The 21,718-nt window shown below is 39.8% G+C and overlaps 1 protein-coding gene and 1 pseudogene across 1 annotated transcript in view; one reads left to right on the top strand and one right to left on the bottom strand.

Moving 5' to 3' along the window:
* LOC111329842 (putative skeletal organic matrix protein 5) overlaps positions 1 to 21,718 on the bottom strand; it is a 39,561-nt gene that overhangs the window by 10,962 nt on the left and 6,881 nt on the right. The window lies entirely within an intron of this gene.
* On the top strand, positions 7,563 to 10,945 carry LOC148728886 (uncharacterized; annotated as a pseudogene).

The raw sequence follows: 21,718 nt of genomic DNA, 5'->3' as shown, positions 1-21,718 counted from the left end.
TTTAAAAGTAGACTTAAAACTTTTTTATTTAATAGGGCGTTTAATTAGTTACTATAGTTGTTATGATTAAATTGCATTATTGATGAATTATTTTATTTATTTATATATTTATTTATGGAATTTTAAAATTGTAATTTTGAACTTCTATTTTATTTTTGATTTAATATTTATTGTAAGGCGCAGTTGAATATTTTTATAGAAACTGCGCGGTATAAATTTATACCGTTTGATTTATACCGTTTGATTTATCATCTACGGGTTTACATCGAATTAAGTTGATGGCCTGCTCCCAGTTGGCTTGTTAGCTCAATTGGTAGAGCGCTGCACTAGTATCGCAGAGGTCAGTGGTTCGAGTCCCGTACAGGCCTGAAATTTTTTTCGGGTCTGATTTTCACTATTGCTCAAATAGTGCTTTACTGCGAAGGATCGTTCTCATATACGTCTCATAACCGCAGTTCACACATATGTTTCATATGTTTGTTGTTGTTTAATAATAAATTTAATAAACAGATTCGTTTTGTGCCATTGGAATATGCTCTAGCCCTAGCAATAATTTTCCATGAAATCGAATAGTCGTCCCTCTTCTCCTTGAGTCTCCACAGGTACTTGCGCAGCTCTGTGTCATTTCGCCGTCTTTCGTGGCTGAACGACATTCAACTTGAGTAACTTGAGTATTTCATTTGCTTCTGTAATCGCTCCTTCATTGTCGAGCACTGTTCTGGATCCTACGTTGCGTATTTCGCTTTTATAGCTCCTATTTTGTTGAGCACTGTGTGACCGAAGATTCAAATATAGAACGTGTCGCGTTCCACTTCTTAACGAAGAACATTCCTTTGGCATCAAGAAGGGAATTCACAAAGCAACTGATTAAAAAGACTGAACAATTTTTTTCGTAAAAACACGCCTTTCGTTCGTAAACAATTTTAAACCGCCAGGGGCTCCATGCATCTTATGATGATGGGCCTGGGTTTTACGTTTTTTTAATACTGATTTCTATTGGATAAAAGGCATCTGCATTTCAGTGATTAACATCAACTGCTTTAAAACTGCGTTTCATACTTGCGCGGGAAACTCGAACGCCAGAGAAGGAACGTCGGCAGTTTCGAACTCATTGTTTAGATCTGTTTAGTCTATTAGTCTATTTGAGTATGAATAAATTATTTCGCAAAGTGAACATTGCTTAAAGTAGTAAATTAATCTAACTTAAACTACAGCGGTGCAGTAATCATTCAGAGATTTTCTGTGAGAACCAGAACATTTTGGGACTTCCAGTGTCCAGTTTTTCTCGTCCGACTTAATGGCTGGTTACTAAGCTTCGGAGAAACTCAACAACGAAAACTATTAAAAGACTGGGTCGCGAATTCCCAAGTAGACTCTGTGCTCTGTGACCCTCTTCCACAGTATAATTCTATCGTGTCAGCGGTCATCTAACTTGAGTTATGGTAAACGAAGTTCTTCCTGCATTTCACTAGTGGTATCACAATTGATTACTCGTCTCTGACCAGCTAGGTACCGGAGCTGAAACCTTGCCGGATTTTTCCAGAATTTACGATATGAAAAGGCGAATTGAAGGGCAGATTCCAACCCTTGTAAACTGTCAAAAACCGTTGGGGCTAAGGTTAAAGAAAACTGTAATCATTTTGAGACTACCAAAAACGCTTTATTAATCAGTCGCTAAATCTTTACAACCGTGAATGATTGTTGACATTTATGAAGATGATTTCGCATTTCTTCGTACTCATTTTCTCAGCGGTGGAAGTTGTGCAATAATTTGTCAATGCACGTGTGGAACGAATGCAGTAGATAGTTGCCTTCGGACAAATACCGAAATTAAAATCCTGGCTGCTTGATTGCTAAATTTTAATGAATTGTTGCGACAAAATATTTCGGCTTCATTCCCACAGTAAAATATGAAACTGTTTTCGGATGATCTCCGCGACATGTCCTTGACGTCTGTTGTGGAACTCACAAAACGTGTAGGATTCACTGTCAATGAAATCTTCCTTCCGTTCCTCCGTCCCATCCAAGAGCCCGTAACCGTAGTCTCTATCAACTCGTACCTCGCAGCGGTTAGCATGAAGAAACTTGATTTACTTTTTAACTGGCGTAGATAATTCGCCAGGACTACTTGGATTACAGCTAGGGCTACTAGCCGGCGTTGTTAAAAGTTCGGATGTCATCTCGTTAGCTAGATGAGGTCAATGAGCACTGATGAGGACGTGACCTATAGTAAAAGCGCGGGATTCTTACCGCTGGTTATAATTAACAGCTGATTCAACTTTAGTCCCCAAGTTGAGTTTCCCTTCGTTTCCCTTAGTTAGTTATTACCTAAGTGGGACGACCGCTAACACAATAAAATCATACTGCGGGAGGGGGTCACATAGTCTACGTGAGAATTCGCGACCCGAAAAAACTGCGTTGAACGAAGACATACCTGTCCACGAATGGCAGCAAAAGGTCAAACATTTCATAAAGGACTAAAATTCTCCGTAAGACGTTAACGTGTATTTTATACGTTTGAAAAAGCCAAGGGAACAACTTCATTAAGTTTTAGAAATGTCTGCATAATCTGGCGCCTCTTCCGCATAATCGTCACTTTGTTCCGCATAATATTGCCGAAAATTTCCGCATAATTTTCCATTTTTTCCCGCACTCCATCAGATGGTCTGTCATATCAAACAGATCCTTCTGAGCCTCTTCAAAGTATGGAGGTGAGCCTCTCAATGCATTTAAAAACTTGTATTTTCATCATGATGAAAAAATTTGTCTGAGGCCTCCTGCTGCTTTAATTGCCCTGCTTTGATATTCCTACCATTTCCTTTGCATTTTCTGAGAGTAATATGTGACTCTCCTGAAAGGATTTTCATTTGTATTTTTTTTGTTTTATTGAAGATATTTTCCACACACATTGTAGCATGTCTATCGGATCATCTAAGTGATACTTTTTTTTTGCCGAGGAAGTGTACAAGCATTGCTGTCAATTAACTACTAAGTGATTCACTATCAGTTTGAATTTAATTTGGAGTGCACATAGCTGTGCATGATGGGACATAATGCATTTAACCTGTATGTCCTAAATAGATTGTTTTTTAAATTTTGTTTTTAAATAACGATGCACAAGTCAGCTAATGTCAATTTTCTAAAGTTCTCCCTTGATTCTATGATGTGAACGTTTAGATTTATTGGATCAGAACTGCTTTTATTATAATGTTATCTGCCCAGGCACCTTACATATACATATCAGGTAGATACTATAACCAAGGCATATCAACTAGTTTTTCTATGAAACAGTCTGTCAAATACTTTAAAACTCCTCTAGTTCTGATTTCTACATGACTCCTTGAATTACCATTAACTAAACAATCACCTTCGCCGCTAACCTCTAATCAGGGTTCTCAATAAGTTTTGATGTAGACGGCTGAAATATAAAAGTAGGCGGCGGGAGAAGCGAGTACCAAAGGCACGAGCCTCTAAGGGGGTCCTGCAGCATGCCCCTCCCCCTCCCCCTCCGAAAAACTTCAAAATATAGAAGGTTAGATTTGCCATTTTGAGCCTTTAGGCAAGCAAATTTGGTTTTAAGAACTAATTCTTTATTAGAAACCATAAATTTCACTGAACATCTTTCTTTTCTTGGAATCCTTATAATGGGAACAGACTACACCCCAGAAAGGGCAGTAGTCCATTAAAGTAAAGGTTTTATAGAACGTCAAGGCCATTCAAGGCAGAAAATATATAAATAGAAACTCCTTTTGTCCCTGTTTGTGCGTATTGATTTAAATTAGTTTCATTCTCTCAAAAGTGGTTGAAACAATTATTGACACATAGTTAGCTTGAATCAACATTTGGCCATGCAAGAAAGAACTAAAATGCCAAGTCATCATTGTCAGATCCAAAAGCGGAGTCAAAGTCACAGTCAGTGTCATTCTCTGAACCTTTTGATTGCAGATTAAGGGCCTCTAGAACGTCATCAAGGTCTTCCTCATTTACATTTTACTCATGCTCTCTATCTGCAGCTGTACCACTCTGAACAGCAATTGTCTCCTCCCTTTCACATTGCACTCCCATTTCCTTTGTTTCACACTGGACAATCACCAGAGATGGCTCTGAAGTAGGATTCTCTGACTTTGGTACCTTTGAAAGTTTTCTTCTCTCCTTTGCCTCAAGCCAGACTCTGGCAGCTTTCTTTACAACAGGCAAGCAGCTCTGGACACCTGGTCCATTTATTCCCACAGCTAGTATTCCTTGCAGCATGTCATTTTGGAGCCTGCTTCTTAGACGAGTCTTAACATTCTTTACTGCACTGGCACCCCTCTCTGGCCATGCATTACTAACTGGCAAACTGACAACTACTTCAGCAATGTAGAGAAGGAGGGGGAAGAATGTAACAAAGGAAGATTTATTATTAAGGAGATGAAGAAGAAACCATTCTGTTGTGGTGGTTCTATACTTGAACCAGACTTCACTTCTATTGGAATCATCTTCTTAATGTTATCATTCACATGGTATTTCATATGAGACCACTCCGCTAGAAGCTTCTCTGATTTTAGCTTTTGGACTTCTGTTTCAATCTGGAAAAAGTGTTTGGCTAAAATGTTGACACTGGAATGTCCATACTCTTGAAAACCATCGGCTTCATATGCTGGCACATTTACTGGATCAAAGATACTGAGGGCACTAATAACATCAGAGCTTGAAAGAAATCTTTGATCCAAATTATTTGATAGAGCTGCTATATTCTTTTGTGTAAGGCTTTGCATTTGTTGATACGAGGTGGGGGGAAATGTGATATCACATCCAAGATTTGTAAAGCTATCGACATCTGCTTGTAGTTTGTCCATAGGGATGTCATCCTCAACAATTCTGTTCAAATTTTGTTTGGTTACTTTGATTTGTGGTTGAATAAGGGAGAAATTTATGTTGCTTCTTTGAAATGTGAGGGAAAGACTTGAAAGAACTGGAAGAACCTATGCTAATATAGTACAATGCTCCAATAAACTCTGCATTCTTCATCTTCTTTAAAAGGCCAGCTGCTGTGGCATCATTGTGTATGCTATCTAACTCTTGCAGTGATTGTATTACACCACAGTACTGTTGCTTCATAGCTTCTACTGATCTGTCAAAGCTTAGCCACCTAGTTTTGCAAGCTTTTTTCAGTTTTTTGGCCAACACCTTTTTGCCTTTGGTTGAGCTCACTCTCACTTCATTCACATTTGTTAGTAATTTCATCAATAATGCCATTCGCTTGGGTGAGTTCTCAAAATGCTTCCACGTTTGTCTTAGTAACCCAAATACATCTTGAATGTACTTGGTGTCTTCATTAGAATGAGCACATGCAAGAGCTAGCCTGTGGCATACACAGTGTATAGCAATGATGCGTGGATTATCTCGCTTAAGTTTTAGAAGTTACATCCTCTCTTGTGCCTACCATGACAGATGCACCATCTGTTGCCAGCCCCATCAAATTTTTTTATGCCTAACTGTGATGAGAGAAGCTCCTCTTTGAGCAAGTCATAGATTGCCTGTACAGTAGCTGCATCATGTTCTTTTAGCACATTCTGGGCAGAAAGAAAACTTGTCTCGACTGTTTCACTTTGAGTGCAAAAATACTGGACAAAAGTTATTAACTGAGAGGTGACACTAACATCTGTCATCTCATCAGTCATTAATCCAAAACAGCTTGCTGCTCTAATCTTCTTCAAATTAAGTTCTTTTACAACATTTCCAATTGTCAAGACGATTTCAGTCAAAGACCCTTCAGATCTATGTTGAAAGTATTTGATTTCAGCCACCCGTATCAAATTTGTTATAAGATTAATAGGTAGGAAGAATTTTCTGTTTGGCAAGTACTCTTTCATTACAAAATAAGCTGTTGAAAAGGCTTTCTCTAAGAATGATATTTCGGTTTCTTTTTTCTCGACAAACTCTTTGTGGAAAACAGACATTATTGAGATCATGTCTACTTCTAAAGCACTCTTATGACGCCCTGACTTCCTGTGCGTTTCAATAGCATCTGACTTGAATCGGTCAGACGCTACTCCAGAAAATTTGTCAGTTTTGTTCTGAGGATTTGTAACTCCCTGTTTTTTACAAATGATACAAAACATTCCTTTCCCCTCGACATAGCAAAGCCACCAGTTGTCGAGTTTTTCCACCCAGTCATGGTTAAAACTCTTAGGCTTGATTCTTCGTAATCCCTGCTCAGTGAGTTTTGAACATTTTTTGAAACAGGTATAGTAGTTTTGAAGTTTACCTTGAGTGAAAAACTCTTTTATCAACGCTTCACACTGTAACTGTGACAACAGAGGATGGATGTTTGTGCTTTCGGCTGTTTTGTCTCCTTCATCAACACATGCTGCTGAATTACTCGTAGTGGGAATCGCTGGTGTTTGTCGATCGCTGTTATCGGCAGTTTTCTCACTTTCATCAACACGTGCCGCTGAATCACTCGTCGTGGGAATCGCTGGTGTTTGCCGATCGCCCACATCACCGGCTGTTTTCCCATTTTCATCAACAGGTGCTCCTAAATTGCTCGTCGTGAGAATCGCTGGTGTTTGCCGATCGCTATCACTGGCTGTTTTCTCACCTTCATCTACTTGGCTTTCCGTTCTTCGTGATTTACAGAAATATCGATCTATTCCAGGCTGGCTTGAAGTCGGTTTTCTTTTACTCATGGGTACTCTATAATTAATTACATAATAAGAATTCCTGCCTTCTTCTAACACGCCGAACGCCACACCGCATTTGTTGACAACAAACACCGGTCAGCGGAATTTCGCAGAAGGTAGGAGGCGCGCATTGGCATTGAGTAATACGTTTTGCTGCTGAAAACGGCTTTCAAGTATTACTCGTTCGATTCACGCGACTTTTAACTTTGAAATCTATGTGTAGATACAAAATAAGGAGGCAAGCTTATCACCGAAAAGTAGGCGGCTCTAAATTTAAAGTAGCTGGTTTTTTAGCCGGCTGCCGGCACTTAATGAGAACCCTGCTAATGGTCTTAATATGTGTCTTAACATTCTGTAGTGCAATTTTAAATTAGGGTTACTAAAGGAAATGTTCTCAGTAGTAGCTATCATAGGACCAGGATTTAATTCAATATTACCAGAAATTAATATCCTTTGTGTAGATACATCATGAAGCTGCTGATTTGTTAGTTTTCTAATAATAGAAACTATAGAAACTGTCTTGTTTCTGTAAAAAGTTTGCTTTACAAAGCTTAAAATTTCTAGCAATGTGATGTAAAGCAGAAGAAAAAGGTGCTGTTTCTATGAGCATATTTTTGCATTTGGCTCTTAGATGTATTTGTTGACAATTTAGTGGATGTAACATTTTTTTACAACGGTATTCTTGATGGTTCTCAATCTCTTACTCTTCAATTTTTTTGCCTAGTGCTCACAGAGCCCAAGGCACCATGTTATCGTGCACACGTGTGTGTCTGTAACTCGATTTTTCCTCTTATTCTTTTGTCAACAACCCGAGACCACTTTCGAGCAGTGTTCGTTTGATTTTCGTATTCCGAGAAGACAAAACGTAGATGGCTACTTTTTGTTACGATCGCTCCATGTTTTCACATTGCGTGTTTGTTCAACACGCAATGTGAGATCAAAATCTACCAATCTTACCAAATTGGTAAGATCAATTTTCAATGAAATTGATCTTAAAAGCAATATGGAGGGATTTTTCGAGAATTTTCCTGATTTATGGGTAAAGAGACTGAAGAAAGTGTTGATGATTCCTTCCTCGATCAGTGGCTGTGGACAAGCGTTTCCTGCCCAATCCTGTCGTTATATGCCTTGTTTAGCGATTAGTAACTTCTACAGAAGATGGAATTTCCACGAAAAAGTAGCAAATCCTATGAGAAACAGCCAAAAGGCGTACCACGACGATCCTACTACGCTCGTTGGCGAGTGCTATAAACTCCCTCGGGAGTGCCAAAGATCCCTTTGGAGAGCCATAACTAACCTCCCACGGGTGTGCCAAATGTCCCTTCGCGGAGCCATAACTAAACTTCCTCGGGAGTGCCAAACAAAATCCCTTTCGGGAGTCATAAATTTAACAAAAGAAAACAATGACCCAACTTCTTTGAAAGCACCAATCAAAGTTGGGCCTTGTTCTAACGAGTTATCAAATAAATGTAAGCCATGTAATGAAAAACACAGACACTCTCGACTATGTCTAAAACATGCTAAATGCAGGATGAGAGAAAGAGAGCCGTCTTAGATCAAGATGGAAACATTTATTAATTCGCTCAAAAAAAAAAAAGTCACGAGACAAATTAAAGTAAATGATGGTGTTGAAATATGTACCTGTTTCATCTATTTTGTACAAAGTTGCAACATTTTTCAAGCATTGGAAAATGAAGTGTATTCGCAAAGAAAATAGTTTCTATAATTCACATTTTTATACATTTAAAGTTAAAGGAGAAATATATTCTGAGGTTATACGCGAAGTGTCTGTCGGAAACATGGAGACGCCCCCACGGGAGAACAATTTCTTTACCTTTGAAACCAGGTATTTCGTTTTGTTTGTACAGTGACAGTTGATTGATTAAATTAATAATTCTCATATTACCTACATACGAAGAAGGGATGACATATTAGACACACAATAAACGAGTTGTAATTACTTCTACGCTTGGTTTATTACATGGCACCCAACGTAGGGTAGTGATGCCCTGAGACACAAGATACGAAATGGCCGAAAAACTACCGCGTACTCGCGCCAAACGAGGTGGAAATAGTACTATTATGACAAAACTAATGAATGAAGCGGATGGTCTTCTCAAGGCTGAACCGAGGGACAAGAAACGCCTGAAAGCTATTGCAACTTCCCTAAACGAGAGGTTAAACTTAGTTAACACACTCGACGAAGAAATAATAGAGAATTGCGCTGGGGAAGAGGCCGAAGCCGAAATGGAAGAATCGGATGAAATAAATTCACGAGTAATTGATCTATTGCTAGTCATCAATGAAGCGACTGGTTCAATGGATAACAATGACGGACTTTCGATTGTCCTAACAACGAATATAGACGATACCATGCCCACTGGTTCTCAACAATCGATTACGCCTTCTGGATCAAGTGGAACTTCGACTTTGGCCTCTAAATATAATGTTCAACTCCAATTGCCAGCTTATGGATATCGGCGACACATATGGATGAAATGCTTAAAATTCCAACATGTACTAGCGACAAATCGTCCCAATTTCGTCTTGTTTGTGACAAAATCGGCGCTAACATAAGAGGTTTGGAATCGTTGGGTGTGAGTTCTCACCAGTATGGGAGTTAATTGATTCCTGTGATCATGTCAAAGTTACCTCATGAAGTTAGAATTCAAGTAGCTAGAAGTACCGTGCACGAGGTGTGGGAAATGTCCAGCCTGTCAAAAGTGATCCGACAGGAAGTTGAGGCACGGGAGATTAGTGAAGGTGTGGAGACCGACGTGAGCTTTGAGAAACTCTACCCTAATCATCATAAAACGCCGACCGCGAATGCTTATTTGTCTCAAGATGGCAAACGATTTTCGTTGACGGAAAATCAAATTAAATGCGTCTATTGTGGTGTATTTCATTACTCTGCTTCCTGTGAAAATGTGAGTGATCTTTATGCTCGTTTCGAAATCCTAAGAAAAGGTCGAAGATGTTTCGTTTGTTTGAAAACTGATCATCATGGTAGCTCATGCAAAAGGAACCATCGACGATTTGAGGGCCATCATCATCAGTCGATCTGCCGAAAATTTGTGTCAAAGACCCCCGATTACAGTTCCGATTCGTCTGGTCTAGACGATCAGAATTCGAGGGAGGGGCAAAACTCGACTCTTGTGAGTCACGCCAGCGAACCAATTGTAAATGAAATAGACCAAGTAACAAACCGTGAAGAAGGAAGTGAAACTCCATTCTTGGGGAGCACTGTAACCGCGACGTCGACCCCCAGGGCCAGGGGGAGCATTTTGTTACAAACTGCTACCGCGATAGCAACAAACGAAGACCGATCCAAGTCCATTCCCGTACGAATTTTGTTCGACATTGGCAGCCAACGTTCATACGTGACCGACCACATCAAAGCAAAGCTGGGTTTAACTACAACGTCCACTGAGACCCTTCGCCTAAACACTTTTGGTGAAAACGCTTATCGTAAACAAAACTGCCAAGTTGTTACTTTGCCACTACAAAGCAATAGAGATGAGTACGTGGAGATTTCAGTGCTTAATTTTCCAGCCATTTTTTCGCCACTTCCTAAGAGAATGGACGTCAAGAAATACCCACATTTGGTAGATTTAAATCTAGCAGACCGTTCTGCGTTCGACCAAGGCTCTATTGACATTCTCATTGGCTCAGATTATTACTGGGACATTGTCACTCGAGAATCAATTCGCGGTGAATTTGGTCCCACAGCCATCAACAGCAAGTTTGGTTGGCTTCTGTCAGGCTCTACCGAAGAGTAACATGTCCATGAAATTTCGAATGTCGTCTCGAATCTTATCATCTCTGGTAAACCATTGTTGAACGAAATGAATGAAGCTGACGAGATCAGGAATATGCTGAATATGTTCTGGGAAACCGAAAGCATCGGAATCACAGACGACATCGAATCCACAACTCATTTGCCACTTAAAGCCACGCGAAACGAAGAAATCTCTTTTAATGGTCGTCATTACGAAGTTGCTCTCCCATGGAAGAAAGACTGCTTGCCATGTACAAACAACTATCGAATGTGTGAAACCCGACTGCGATCTTTGCATCAGAAATTAATAAAAAAGCCGAATTTACTTCACGAATATGACAAGATTACACAAGAGCAAGCGCGAACGGAAATCGTCGAAAAAGTGCCAAATTTTAACAATACGTACGAACTCAATACGAAAAGGGTTTATTATTCACCTCACCACGCTGTTGTACGAAAGGATAGAGAATCGACAAAGGTTCGCATCGTTTATGATGGATGAGCCAAAAATTCTAAAGAACGCTCTCTGAACGATTCGTTAGAAGTTGGAGACAATTGTATTCTCCATATCTTCGACATATTAACTAAGTTTCGCTGGAATGCCATCGGGCTTACTGCAGATATTGAGAAAGTATTTTTAATGGTGGGCATCAAACAAGTAGGTCGAGACATGCACCGATTTTTAAGGTTCAAAGATCCGTTAGCGAAGAAACCAGAGATCGCAGAGTTTCAATTCAACCGACATCTCTTCGGTCTACGCCCTTCGCCTTCAATCCTGGGCGCCACAATAAAGGATCATTTGCGTTTGTACAAGCAAAGTGAGCCGGAAACGTCGGAAATGTTAGAAAAGTCTTTGTACGTTGACGACCTCATTACCGGAACAGAAACTGACTAGGAGGCCCTCGTCGTCTACAAGAAATCAAAGCAAATCATGGCCGAAGGCGGATTGTACCTTGGAAAATTGAATTCAAACTCGCGCACCAAGTTGAGAGTGATCGAGAGTGTTGAAAATTCAAGCGAAGCCAAATAGAATCAAGATATAACAACAAAAGACTACGAGTCAAGCGCCACTGAATTATCAACTACACCTAGTAGCTCTCAAGTGAAGAACGACACGATTGTCAAGGTTCTAGGACCGAATTGGGACACTGCATCTGATGAGTGTTTCTTCAATCCCACAGAATTGTACAAATATGGCAGTTCACTTCCGGCAACGAAGCGTTCAGTTCTGAAACTGACAGCCAAGATGTTTGATCCCATTGGATTTCGGACTCCTTTTACCGTTGAAAGGAAAATCTTGTTTCAAGAACTTTGCCTGGACAAAATCGACTGGGAAAAAGATTTAAGGCTACTTGAAGAATTTAAATGTCTCAGCAATGCACGAATTCTGCGTTGTTATTTTCAGTCAAGACCTGTAAGAATAGAGCTTCATGGTTACGGCGACACCTCTCATCGCGCGTAAACAGCAGTTATTTTCATGTGTTCACTCTATGAAGACGGACGAGTTGACGTTCGTTTGATTGCATACATGCATACATACATACATACGTTTATTGCAACTCCCAAGCTGGGTTTTTCAGTTACAAAGCCTACATTAAATTATTGTAATATTATAGTAACATTTATTTAGTAAAATTATATATATATATTTAACAATTATTCCACGAGCGCGCGTTGGATATGAGATGATAGATAGCCAACGAGGCGCGTAGCGCCGAGTTGGCTATAATCATCTCATATCCAACAAGCGCGAGTGGAATAATTGTTTTATTAAAAACGTTAAATTAAATTATTAAATTTTTAGCTCCCTTTTAATTTGAAGCTGCCACGTACGCTTACCATATTTGTAGATTATGGTATATTGGGTGATATACCATCATGGCTAAGCCATTAAAAAGTCTTGAATGGCATTATCCAATTATCTAGTTTTTAATAAATATATAAGTAAGTCTAAAGCTAATACAACATAAATACAAAAGGCCAGTACACGTTAAAAACACTAGTGAACTAATACAAAAATTACACAAGAATAGAAGATAGAAACGATTCATCTTTGCGCAACATTTCCATTAAGGAGCGCATTCAGTAGGCGGAACTTAAAGGCGTTTACATTCTTAGCTGCTTCTAAGTCCTTTGGGAGGTTATTCCACAATTTGCATCCACGATACGTGAATGCACGTTGCCCAGAGGACAGGTGGCATCGTGGGATGTTGAGGAGATTACATGATCTTGTTACCCTACTGTGAATACGAGATCGTGGGACAAACGTGTTAGCCAGATATTCAGGAGCTAAATTATTTACACATTTAAATACCATTATAGCATCGTTGAAATAAGGTCTCTCCTTAACAGTGAGCCAATTAAGAGATTTTATGCCTTGGGAGATGTGGTTGAATTTCTTAAGACCTAATACAATACGGGCAGCGAAGTTTTGCACTAGCTGAAGCTTGTTTATATTTCTTTGACAAGTGTTGGCCCATACAGTTGAACAATAATACATTGTACTAAAAACAAAAGCGTTCATCAAAAGTAAGAGAGTTTTCCTGTCCAAAAGGTGTTTGATCCTGCTGATCTGTACTAGTTTGAAAATACATTTAGAAGTAGTTTTAGTAATATGATCGTTGTATGTTAAGGACTGGTCGATGTAGACTCCAAGGTCCTTTGCTACAGGGACTGGTGTTATTTCCTTTCCCAAGAGTGAAATTGACGTTGGAGGCAATTTCCGCAGTAGTTGAGGAACACCAACTAGTAAGATTTTAGTTTTAGTTGGGTTTATTAGAAGGGAATTCTGACAGCACCATCGACAGATTTCACTCTAGTCTTCGTTCAGATAGCCAAATACGCGAGCGATGTCAGTTGAGCGAAAGGATAGGTATAATTTACAGTCATCGACGCAGCACACAGACTTGCAGTGGGTTGGAACGGACAAGAGATCATTTACATAGATGGTAAATAACACGGGCCCAAGGTTAGAACCCTGAGGAACTCCGTATTTAAGAGGGAGCGGGACTGAGATAACATCCCCAATGCTCACTCTCTGGCTACGACCAGACAGGTAATTAGGAAACCACTCCAAGCTCGAGGAGGCAACACCTATACTCTGTAACTTCTGAAGGAGAATTTCATGTCTGATACAATCGAATGCCTTAGACACATCTAGTAGCACGACAACAGACACTTCACTATTATCAATAGCCATGAGAAAATCATCTGTTACGTGTAAGAGAGTAGTTTCCGTCGAGTGACATTTTCTATTACCGCTCTGATTTTTAGATAGCTTCTTGTTGGTAGTTATGTAGTCAACGAACTGACGGTGAGCTAATCTCTGAGACACCTTAGATAGTATTGGCATTAATGAGATGGGCCGGTGATTACAGGGATCTTCGGGGTTGCCAGACTTTAACACAGGAGTAACTTCAGCCATTTTCCATACTTTCGGGAAACAATTACATCTAAATGAGTTATTCATAATGCTTGTAATAATTGGTACTATGACTGGCAAACATTCCTTGAGGACGCGGGTAGTAATCTTGTCACGACCTGGTGCTTTGTTGGAAGAGTCGAAATTGCCTCGAAATCACGAGTAGCGCCGTCGAAGAAACAGTCTATCCCGCGGCTGGAATTACTAGGAGCAGTTTTCCTCGCAAAACTTGTTCACCAATTCAACTCTAATGAAAAACAATTGAAAACAACCAATTGGACCGACTCGATGACTGCCTTGTGTTGGATCAAAAACGAGCGAGGATGGAAACAGTACGCTCAGCATCGTGTGGAAGAACTTCAAAAATTGACCTCCAGGGATGAGTGGAGACATTGCTTGGGCGAATTCAATCCTGCTGATATACCTTCTCGTGGTTTGTCCGCTAAGGAACTCTCCACTGATACGATTTGGTGGAATGGCGCAGCACTCCTTTGCCAACCAAAATCTGAATGGCCCGTAAAGCGATCGACACAATCCAAAATAAGGTTGCTCTTGAAGAAGCTGTAAAGAACCCACCAGCTATCATGCATTCTCTTGTGAATAATTCAGACGACACTCCAGAGAAGAGAATCGATCAGATAATCGACATAAGACGCTTTCACAACTTAACAAGTCTGCTCCGTGTAACGGGCCTGGTTATCAAGTTTGCAACCGGTCTAAAGGAAGCCGAGCATCTCTGGATCAAGTCAGTGCAAGCATCATCGTTCACAAAGGAAGTTGAATTACTTCAGCGCGAAGATCACAAGTTGACCCCGCCAACGTATGTCACGCAGTTTGGCCTATACGAAGAAGGCGTTGTGAGATGTAAGGGGCGATTGAACAATTCACCATTACCTGAAATTTCAAGGAAACCTATCCTATTACTTACGAGCCATGAATTTGTTGAACTACTGATAAAGCAGGCACACGAATCTGTCCAACACAGTGGAATACGAGATACTCTGACAACATTAAGGGAACGGTTCTGGGTGGTTCGTGGACGAGAAGCCGTGAAGAGATTTATTCGAAAATGTGTACCATGTTGCAAATACCAGGGCATGCCTTGCAGCCCTCTGCCGCCCAACGATCTGCCTGACAAAAGAGTATCCGAAGATCCTCCGTTTATGCGCGTTGGTCTCGACTTTATTTGGCCACTGTTCATTGAGGCCAAGAATTCTGAAGTTGAACGAAACAAATCGGAGGTTTACATATGTTTGTTTTACACGCGCGTCAACAAGAGCTGTACACTTAGAAATATGTAGAAGCCTTAGCGTTCAAGATTTTCTGCTAGCCTTCAGACGGTTTGCCAGCCGAAGGGGTCTACCCGCGACTCTTACATAGGATAATTAAAAAACATTCAAGTCTTGATGCAATGAGATACGGAAGATCACACGATCAAACGAAGTTTGGCGATACCTAGTAAACCAAAGAATTTCCTGGCATTTCATCATTGAAAGGGCCCCGTGGTGGATAGGCTTTTGGAGAGATTGGTTCGCAGTATTAAGAGACCTCTCAAGAAAATCCTTGGTCGATGAACTCTAGATTTCGAAGAACTCTGAACGGTGCTAGTTAAAATCGAGTCATTAATCAATACAAGACCCATCACATACATGTACGACGACGCGGATTCAATTTCTTCCCCTTTGACACCTTCGGATCTTATCTATGGTCGCCGGACAGCTCAACGCCAAACAGCTCATATTACGAGATCATTAGCACCTACAGGTGATTGACAAGAAGAACTCGACATCACAAGAGTTTACTTCAGAAGTCAACTAAGCAATTGAGAAGGGGGTATCTTACTAGTTTACGAGAGCAGTCGAGCGTTGGAAACAAGGGAAATGGTGCTCGAGAAATATCGATCGGAGATATCGTGTTACTGAAGAACGATTCAACGACAAAATGTTATTGGAAACTTGTGAAAGTAGAAGAACTTACTCCTGGAACCAATGGAAGGGTTCGTGCCGCTGTCGTCAAGAAAACTAGCAGAGATAAACGTCCTGTTAATTTTCGAAGAGTAGTGCAACATTTGATTCCAATTGAAGTAAAGGCGATCAATGAAGTCGCACATTTAACGCAACCCACTGTTGTTCAACCAGATAATTAAGTTGTACGAGATAACATTGCGAGACCTCGACGCACCGCAGCGGTTGTTGGAGAAATCAACAGGCAATTGAACAGTTCATGAACAATCGAACATTGACTTATTTTCTTTTCTTGAATTTTGAAACTTTCTCACGTGGTGAATAAACTTTGGGGAGTGTCGGAAACGTGGAGACGCCCCCGTGCAAGAACAATTTCTTTACCTTTGAAACCAGATATTTCGTTTTGTTTGTAGAGTGACAGTCGATTGATTAAATTAGTGATTCTCATATTACCTATATAGAAAGAAGCGATTACACATTAGACACACAATAAACGAGTTGCAATTAGGTCTACGCTTAGTTTATTATAGTGTCATTATCAGGTGATGTTGAATTATATCCTGGTCCTATGTTTGGCAATACTTTTGAAACCATCTTCTTTACTAACCAAAATTTTGTATTGCGATATAGAACGCTTAGACATGAACTACAGCCATTAGATGTGGGTGGTGAAGGTGATTGTTTATTTAAATCAATATCATATCAGAAATATGGTGATTCAAAGCGCTATGCTGAAATTAGAGCAACAGCTGTGAAATTCTTATCTAATAATCCAGATTGGTTCATAGAAAGTATATTAGGCACTTCATGGGATCAATATCTGAGTAATATGTCACTCCAAGGTACGTGGGCTGATAACATTATTATACAAGCATTTTCTGACTGAATGCAATTAAAAATAAATATAGTAGAATCAAGCCAAAAATCCAGAGAAACAACAATAATTGAGCCCACACTTTGTAATGATGTTGAAAATATCCAGTCAGTATATATAGGCCATATAGGAGTAATGCATTATGTATCCACATTTCCAGTCTCACCTTTAGAAATTTCTACTGATATAGAAAATGAAAAATTGGGCGAGCACATTCATTTATCGTAATAAAGCAAAAGACAAAATAGAGCTGCATATATGAAATAATATAGAAATACTACTGATTCTTCTGAGAAAAGAGCAAAGCTCGATGAAAACAAAAGAAAGCGTAGAGCGTTTTAAATACGCCAGAAAAAAAAGCTAAACGCAATGCTGATGTTAGAAGTCATCGATCGACCTTGATTTCACCGAAAGAAAAGCAAAACGTAATGCTTATGATAGACATCGTAGAACAGTCCCGAATGATACAAACACATCTGTTGATGTTAGTGTGAAAAATTTTCATTACATAGTTAAACAAGTAATTTGGATATATCAACAAAGTTGAAATGGTAAATTGGCCACCGTAACGATTACAAAAGCCGACGTTTCGAGCGTTAGCCCTTCGTCGGAGCGAATAGAGGAATTGTGGGTTGTGTGTGTTTTTAAAGGCAGAAAATGAGCTTTTGTTCAAGAGTTTTACAGCTTTCCGTGCTACCTAAGTGTAAGGAAAGACCGCAGATTGCCATATGTCGCTTAGCATGATTAAGTAAATTAAAGTGTCTCGCGACTGGTTTCGATGTGCCCTTGTCATTCTTTTCCACGTCGCGAAGGTGTTCTCGGAATCGGTCACCTAGTCTTCTGCCTGTTTCGCCGATGTATATCTTTTTGCAATAAATACAAGTTATGCAATAGATTACATTTGCGGAGGTGCACGTGAGGTGATCGGTGATCTTAATGGATCGTTTGGGTCCCGATATTTTATCAGTGTTGTGAATGAAAGGACACGTTTTCCATCGTGCACGAGTGCACTTAAAAGTGCCTGGCTTGTCATCAGTCTGAAAGGAACTTCTGACCAAAAAATTGCCTATGTTTTTGTTGCGTTTGAATGAAATGAGCGGAGGCTGCGAAAAGATAGTGCTTGTCTCTGGATCGTTTTGAAGTAATTCAAAGTTTTAAAAATGATGGATTTGACTGAGTGGTTGTGAGGGTGAAACGTGAGAGTGAATGGAATGCGGTCGGAATCTTCCTTTTGTGACGTTTGTAGTGCTAAATGTCGATCAATAAGCTGGGCGTGGTGGTAACCCGCTTGAACGACAGAAACAGGGTAGCCACGTTTATCGAAAAACTGGCACGTTGACTCTGATTTGTGTTGGAAATCAGAGTCATCACTAAATTATCATGGTCCACTCTAATAGTTAAACAAGGTCCACTCTACATCTGTAGTTGTTACGATCAGCTGTGGTATAGGCATAGTGTAGTAAATGCTTGTAAACTTAGAAAATCCCAACTTGATAGAGCAAAATATCTGTGTAATAAGATAAGTGTTGATGACAGAGAGTGGATTTGTAGAATTTGTAATAATCATTTGATGAAGAACAAACTCCCAGCATGTGCTATAGCTAATGGCATGAGTTTTTCGATGAAACCAGAACTTTTTAACCTCAATGAATTAGAATGTAGATTATTAGCACCAATGATTGCATTCCAAAAATTAATGCAAACTCCACGAGGTAGACAGCTTAAGATACATGGCAATATTGTAAATGTACCTGCAGATGTTGTTCACACTGTAACCATGTTACCACGGCTGCATAACCAGACTGCAACTATTAAAGTCAGTTTAAAACGGAAACTACAGTATAAAAGTTCAGCATTATCTTTGAATTTAAACAAGGACCCTGACTATAAAAGGACTTTTGCCCTGGGCAAGCCGTCAGTCATTTCACCCCTGACACCGAACTGTCGACATCAACCAGTCCGTGACCGTGCGATATCGGCAAAACTATTGTAACCGAAAGGTCACTTGCAGCCAGTGCATATCTCAAACTTCTACGAATTTTGCCATTTTCGTTTACGGCAAAGAAAAGATGATCGGCTCCACTCAGTTGGCTCCACGGAATGTACACCCGCTTGCGATGTCATTTCTGTAAGGAAGGCAAACGGCCAGAGGGCTAGCGGTGAGGACTAGCTTTTAGGACCTTTATTATCTTTCACAAAAATCCTCTTCTCATACCGGTTTTGTATTGTTGTAATAAAGTGGTTAGTTTCTTCGACGTTTTGTCTACGGGATTTCATGTGACACTTATACAAGAACTCCTCTGCAATTAAACAAGAGATCACCTTGGATAGAATTTTTATTTGAATCGCGCGCCATTTCTCCAACGGAATATGTGGTGTTGAAATACGAATCCCGTGGGTGCTCATATAAAATAATTTCGGTCATGGATTGGAAACATGTCTGGTTGACTGAAATCCGATGGAAAACAAATTATCATCGGCTATATTGCCTGAACGGGCCTCAAGAACTATTGAAAACCTCGACCTTTTCATAAGTAGCTAGTGAAATAGGCTTCTCGTTGCAACGCGCGTCTAAAATGTTCAGGCAAAAAATATCCTACATAGTGCCGTATCAAAATACTTAGAAAACTATGTTCCTTTCAAAGGGACCTATTCTCGAACTTCGCTCTATTTGTTTTCCTTTTTTGAGGCTTTTTCTCTCCATAACTCAAAACGTGCGATAAAACATTGGACCCGTTTATGTCGGTTTGGGTGGCCGCGTCGCTGGCGAGATGAGAAGCCTGAGCGAACGAGCAAAATGTAAACAAAGAGGAGTGACTTTCACTTACCATACCTCTTTGTTCAGACCATTCGAAAAAGTCTAAGAGTTGTTCCATCAAAATAACTTTTGCCATCGGTGTTCGACTCGCTAAATGAAGGCGTTCCTTCAACGGCTGAATTCTTGTCTTCACGCTTTCCAATCGTTCTTCCATTCCGGGTTCGACCGCCAGCTCCAGTGTATAACGGACTCGTAGACCTCGCGCCGCTATTTTGGCTTTTTTTTGATGGAAAATCCGCCATGGCAAAATAAAATGCAATTTTAAAGCTAAAGACTAGTTAGTGCGCGACTGTAGCAACCGTAAAATGGATCAATTCGAAGTGGAAGATGAGTTATGTCGCAACATACACATACACACATTTACATACATGTACATAAATGTATATATATGTACATGAAACCACTCTCTCTGAGCATGTCACAGTACTAAGATCCTCTAGTCAATGATATCGACGGCTCAAGAAGTTGAGGCAAACGGAGGGGAGTCAGAGGGCCAGTACGACCATCTCGCGATAGGAGGAGCCGTTAGGAGCGCGAAATTCAAATTGCGATAGCCTAATTTTTTGAGTTTTGCAAATGAAGATCAGTATTTCTCCATTCGTCCCTTTTTGATCGTCAATAAAAACATTTTCAAGTGGAAATCAATTGAAATAAGACTAGGATATCGGTCTTCGTGTACAAATCTCTTTTTCCCCCTTCACCTTCCATTAGTCAGCCATCTTCGATTAGCCATGGAAGCAAAGATTGCGTTACAAGACGGGGGAGGAGCTATTCCTTTTATAGTCAGGGTCCTTGTTTAAGGCCAGACAAGGTTGTTTAAGCAGCCAAATGACTGATGTGAAATAGCACGTTATATCAAGATGAAGGAATTGTATTCAATGAAGATTGGGCAAATACGTATGTTACAGAAGTTGCTCAGCTAGAAAATAATGATAATGAAATGGGGTGTAATGATAACTTGTCTGAAAATTTAAATAATCAAAATGATAGTGAAGATGTTCAACAAGTCCAGTTGGTGTTACTGATACCTTAGTCACTGCTACAGACTTTTTAGAAGACAATGAATGACAAAACATACTTGATGTTGCTCCAGCTGAGGGTAGTCGGCCACTAAGTGCTTTGAAAGACAAATAATGTGAAGAACTAGCGTATCCTGTAATATTTTTGTGACAGCCACGACCGGATACTGAACAACGAAAAGTGAAAGTAACTTACAGTGATATTTGTAAATCAGAACTGAGACGCTCAGATAGATGAGCTGCAGTGTGTGTGGAGAATATATTCTTAAAGACAAAAAAATTTCAAATGAAAACTCTTTTGGGAAAGTGCCATATTGCTCTTAGAAAATGTAAGAGAAATATCCGAAGCATTAACGCAGGACAGTTGAAACAACATGGAGCTTTAGATAGGCGTATTCGTCATGATGAAGGCTACAAATTTCTAAATGCTTTGAGAGGTTCACCGCCATATTTTGAAAAAGCCAGGAAAGACTTGTTTACTATGATAAGAAAGTTGGGTCCAGCTACTTTGTTTTGCAGTTTCTCACCTGCTGAAACCCAATGGGTGCATTTACTTAGAATACTTGGTCAGCTTGTTGACAGTACGACCTATACTGATGAGTAAATAGAGAATTTTAATTGGGAAGATAGATGCCGCCGACGGTTTTAGACAGAGTGACTCAGTTACTTGTGCCAGACATTTTGATCATGAAGTCAACCATTTTTAACTCACTTTCTATTAAGCTCTTCAGAGCCTTTGGGTAAAATATCAGACTGGTTTTATCGAGTAGAATACCAACAGAGAGGATCATCTCATATTCATATGCTGATATGGATAAAAGATGCACCACAATTTCAAATAGATAGTGACAAAGAAGTGACATTAATTGATAAAATCATTACATGCATTAAACCTATAGACAACCCAGAAATGTTAAAATTTGTCAATAGACAAGTACATAGGCATTCGCATACATGTCGTTAAAATACAAGCAGTCCTTGTAGATTCAACTATCCACAGCCTCCAATGAAACAAACAATGATAGTATCCATTTGATGAAAAGACACCCGGTAGTGACGTAAAGACATAGAAAGAAAACTGGAAATCAATAAAAAATTATCTGGATGATTTACAAAATTGCGAAGATGTGACATTTGAGGGCTTATTACTTAAGCTGATTATAACCGAAGAAACCTATT

This window comes from Stylophora pistillata, chromosome 6 (assembly GCF_964205215.1).
Source record: "Stylophora pistillata chromosome 6, jaStyPist1.2, whole genome shotgun sequence".
NCBI classification, from domain to species: Eukaryota; Metazoa; Cnidaria; class Anthozoa; order Scleractinia; family Pocilloporidae; genus Stylophora; species Stylophora pistillata.
This window is presented reverse-complemented; position numbering and strand designations above follow the sequence as displayed.